Source organism: Mus pahari, chromosome 4 (genome assembly GCF_900095145.1).
Source record: "Mus pahari chromosome 4, PAHARI_EIJ_v1.1, whole genome shotgun sequence".
Classification (NCBI taxonomy): domain Eukaryota; kingdom Metazoa; phylum Chordata; class Mammalia; order Rodentia; family Muridae; genus Mus; species Mus pahari.
In genome coordinates, this window is record NC_034593.1 from 102246307 (window position 1) to 102250863 (window position 4557).

The following is a 4557-nucleotide window of genomic DNA, read 5'->3' on the forward strand; positions in this document are numbered from 1 at the left end:
TCTGCCTTACCCTCCTGAGTGGCAGCATATCACCAACTTTGGGTTGCTGAGTGGATTGCCTTCCATGTATGTAAAACTTGACATCTCAATAAATAAGATTCTCAGAAAAAAATCTATGTGAGAGACAGAGTGTAGTAAATAGATGAAGCCAAAGATGAATGAGACCAGATATTTCTTCAAGAGCTTAAAAGCCCTGTAAGAGGAAGCAGGCTGCTACCATGAACACAGCCAGGAATGCGGCCGGCCTTCTGGCTTTGAGCCAGCAGGAAGAGCTAGTGGATTTGCCAGACAACTGCCCATTGAGTACCAGTAAAGAAGGGAGGGGCAGTGATGGAGAACGGAACTGTCAAAAGCTCCTGGCCTGGAAGCACTCAGCTCCCTTGGTAGAAAGAATAAACGGATGTTGGCATGGAGATCTGAGGCTAGTCAGATGGTATCAGAGTTCAATGTCACTTCTGAAGGATCAAGTGAAAGATGGGTGCTCTCCGAATTGATTGGGTCTGCTACGGCATTGTCTTCGTTGGCTGCTGTGAAAACACAACTGCATAGAGTCAAGTCAAAGACGCTGACCACACCCCTCAACAAAGAAGAGGCTGACCGAGCCCTCAGCGAAGCAGCATTTAGCAAAACCTCACAAATGCTCTCCAAGTGGGATCCTGGCATCCTGAAGGACCAGCATGCAGACCAGTTGGTTTTCTTCCATAGAGAAGGAGCTGCCAGCTGTCGCTCCCATTGTAAGTGTAATTCACTGACTGGAAAACAAGAAGTTTTTAACCTCCTTTATTGACTCTTGTGGAAACAGCCTCCGTCAAAGCCATGAGCCTGGAAGAAGCCAAGATACACAGAGCAGAGCTTCAGAGCAGTCCTATTATGATGCTGGAGATCAAAGAGAGAAGAGAATCAAGAGCAAAAAGTATCACAGAGTTCTAAAGAAAGGAAGGGCCAAGAAAGCCTTAAAAGTGGTTGAGTAGCTGTGGCAGGACTGCCCAAATGCTGCACTTTAAGAACTGGAAAAAGTGTGAAATTTCCTGGCCTGCAGGACAAGTTATTTTGTGGGGTCTGAAGGGTATAGCAAACCTAAGGTGGAATGGGGATAAGAGAAAGAGAAGGAGACCATGTGGCAGCTTTTGTCATGGTCTGTTTAATGAAGAAAAAGGCTCAAGTTTTATAGCATACAGAGAGGGGCTAGGGAGTGATCAAAAGAGGCAGAGTGAAGGACAAATGGGGAATGCTAATTAGAGGTTTGAAACTTTCAGTGATTTATCTCAGAGCCTTGGTGTCACTGCTCCAGAACGCCTTGGTGGCTTATGGCTTATCTCAGCCCTGGTCTTCCTTACAGATCAAGGTGACAGCTCGGGCAGCTCTGGAAGGCAGGATACTCCTTTAACAGCCCCTGGTGTTTGTTTAGGGCCGGAATCGGAATCTGCTGATTCCCATGAACAGCCTTGAGGGGAAAGGGGGAGACTAGGCTCTTAACAAAGAACTATCTGGCTCTCAGATGCAGGCTGTAAAAGGCCTGGTTTTTCTCAGCCTGGTCTCCAACAGTGAAAGGCCAGAATGACAGAACAGATGAGCTTTAAGCACCACAGGCAATGGAAAACAGGCAAAGTCAAAGGCAATTATGGCTAAACGTGACCTGGAGGCTTGAAAAGGTATGCAAGAACAATTGGCTAAGAACAGAGAACTGACATTGAAACTCCGGATAGTTTCAGAGAGTGAGGAAGAAGATGGTTGCACAGAATCAGGAAGAGTCCCTGTCTCCAATGGAATGGATGACCTACAGATGAATTGACATGGTATAAACCCCTGTATGCTTAGCTGTTGCAATAGCAATATAAAAGGTGATGAGATCAAGACAGAGCCTGAAGAGACGCCTGAATTGGTTGCCCATGTGTCTTCTGAGAGTGAGGGAGATGAAAGACCAGTGGCACAAGAACTTATGTTAAAAGAAAGATCCTTTCAAGATCCCAACAATGCTAAGCCAATGCGTGACCAAGAAATAAAAGACTCTAATAGCCAGCAGGTTTATTATCTGAATCAAGAATACAGAAACCCAACAAGGAAAGTCATCAATCTGAGAATCAAAAAGTGAGTTCAGCAGAAACTGTTCCCCATATCCAGAGAGAGGATCTTGCCTTAAAGAAGTTTGTGGTGCTTCAAAGGATAGAGAGAGCACATGTTCTGGAACAACAAAGAGAGCTAGGCAAAGAGAAACATTATCCAAAACAGGGCTTTCCTGACTTTTCTTGAAAGGGGGAGTGGAAGGAGATAAGCCCACTCCAGGTAGTTCCAGATACCACTGGAGGAAAGAAAAAGAAGGAAAAAAATGACAGATCTACAGACCCTCCTAACTACTCCATCTCCTGTGAAGTCTTTGGCAGTGCCCACACTACAGGATTAGGAAGATGAAGTGGAGATAGATCACAAGCAGCTAATAAAGGAAGCTTTTGCTGGGGATGATATCATAATAGAGTTCTTAAAAGAGAAAAGGGAAGCTACAGAGCCAAGTACTCCAAAGGACTTGGACCTGTCATTGCCTGGATGGGGTGAATTGGTTGGTATGGGCCTGAAGCCCAGCGCTAAGAAAAGGTGCTGTTTTCTTATTAAAGCTCCTGGAAGTTCTCCAAGAAAAGACACAAATTTACCAAATGTGATTATCAATGAGAAGCACAACATCCCGGCAGCTGCTCATCAGGTGCGGGTGGTTCCACACCCATTTACCCACCACCAGCAGTTTGAAAGGACTATCCAGAACACTGAGGGCCTTCCAAAAGCTGACAGTTCCCAAGGTTGGCACTAAACTAGGCCATATCTTCATATGCCCATAAAAGCAGAAAGTGTAGGGTATCACTCTTCCACAAGATCTGACCTCTCTCTCCTATAGTGTAATCAGAAGTGCCTTTCCAAAAAGCATCAAAAACAACTGAAGAAAACTCTGTAGACTGAGCTGGCAGTGGAGTGGCATCTCTGTTCCTGGGACTAGGAACCCTTAGTGTTTCTCTTGGTTGCGTCATTGTGCTTCAGGGTCATTTCCTAAATTCTGTATGTAAGCCATATTGTAGAAATAAGGCATTTTTATCTACTGAAGAGCTTACATTCCATTTTGAGATACATGATAAATTTAGAAATGATTCATTCATGGAAAAAAATGTAGAATACCTATATAAGTACCTAGCCTAGGCTTAGGGTGGATGTGTGGACAGAGAAGTTTAGGCTGGGACTGGGCAGAGGAAGCATAGACAGCAAAAAATGCTCAATTAGTTTAGATATTAAGTTACTATATCTTGATCTAGTGGCTCATATATGTAATCCAGCATTCTGAGAGGCTGAGGGTCATTTAATTGTGGCTGCAGAATGAGAAATTGGCTCTAAATAAATAAATAAATAAATAGCCCAAAAGGATACTGCAAAGAGTTAACAGGCAGTGTGAACAAATTTAGAGACTTGAAGAAGACAGACAACAAAGATAGAGGTGAATAGAATTTAAGAATAAAGTGTTGCACAGCACTACTAAGTCTGCCATGACCACATAGCTTTCCAGAGTTTTGTTAGTACAAAATGGAAAAACCCCTTTTCATAGTGGGTTTCCTCTTCTTCACCTGATATGGAGAATTAGACCCCAATCTTCTACCTGAGGAATGTTATGTAATCCCTGGAGGAAATTACAGGTTCAATTTCCTGGAATGTCTTTTCATGCAAACAAGGTATCCCCTTAAACCTCAGCTAATGAAACTTCACCTTAAGAAGAACCCCTTCCCACTCTCCAAGATCAATATATATAGCCCTTGATGCACCCTGAATAAAGTATATGCGCACAAGCTGTTTCATTGACTACTGTCTAAGAGAGCTGTTCTCTATAAGTTGCAACACTGAAATCTTCAGAGAAGCCCTTCCCCCAGCATTCACTGCCAGACCTAGATCCTGCTGAACCACCAGTTCTGGACTTTGCTTCATCCTTTTCTGCCTCGGGTGTAAAGGAATAATCAGACCCCAGAACTGGGCTTCAGTATATCCTTCCCTGCCTGGCATACTGTGGAGTTCGGCTCTACTCCATCCTTCCTTCCCCTCTTGGTCCAGCAGCCCCTGGACATCACAAGGGAAGAAGTGGAATAAAAGAAGCACAAAGAGTGACAAGAGAATCAGGAGTACTGAAAAATCAGTTATGGAGGACCTTAAATGCTTTGCAGAGAAAATTAGAATTATTCTTTTCATCTCTTTTCTCTTAGGCGAAGTAGAAGAATTAAGACTTGGATAGAAGATTGTTGTGGCATTTGTGTTAAAGGAGTGAGTGCCAAGCTGGCAGAGTGCATGCAAGATTTTTGTATTAATGGGGGTAAGAGTTGAAAATGTCAGCTATAGAAGTTAGGGTGAACATGGGCAGGAGAGCTGGATGACAGGAAGTAGAATAATCACCTGGCAAGAGTTCTGTGGAGAATGAGGGAGGAAAGGAATTTTATTGGATACCTAGAACTTTGAACAAGGTTTTGGACCTGGGAGGACTTAGCTTTTCATTTTTACTTGTTCCTGGAAAGGTGGAAGGATATATTGAAGTGGGAT

At 43.6% G+C, this 4557-nt stretch overlaps 1 pseudogene; it reads left to right on the forward strand.

Moving 5' to 3' along the window:
• Positions 1–218: 218 nt before the first annotated feature.
• Positions 219–2941, forward strand: LOC110320864 (annotated as a pseudogene).
• Positions 2942–4557: the final 1616 nt, after the last annotated feature.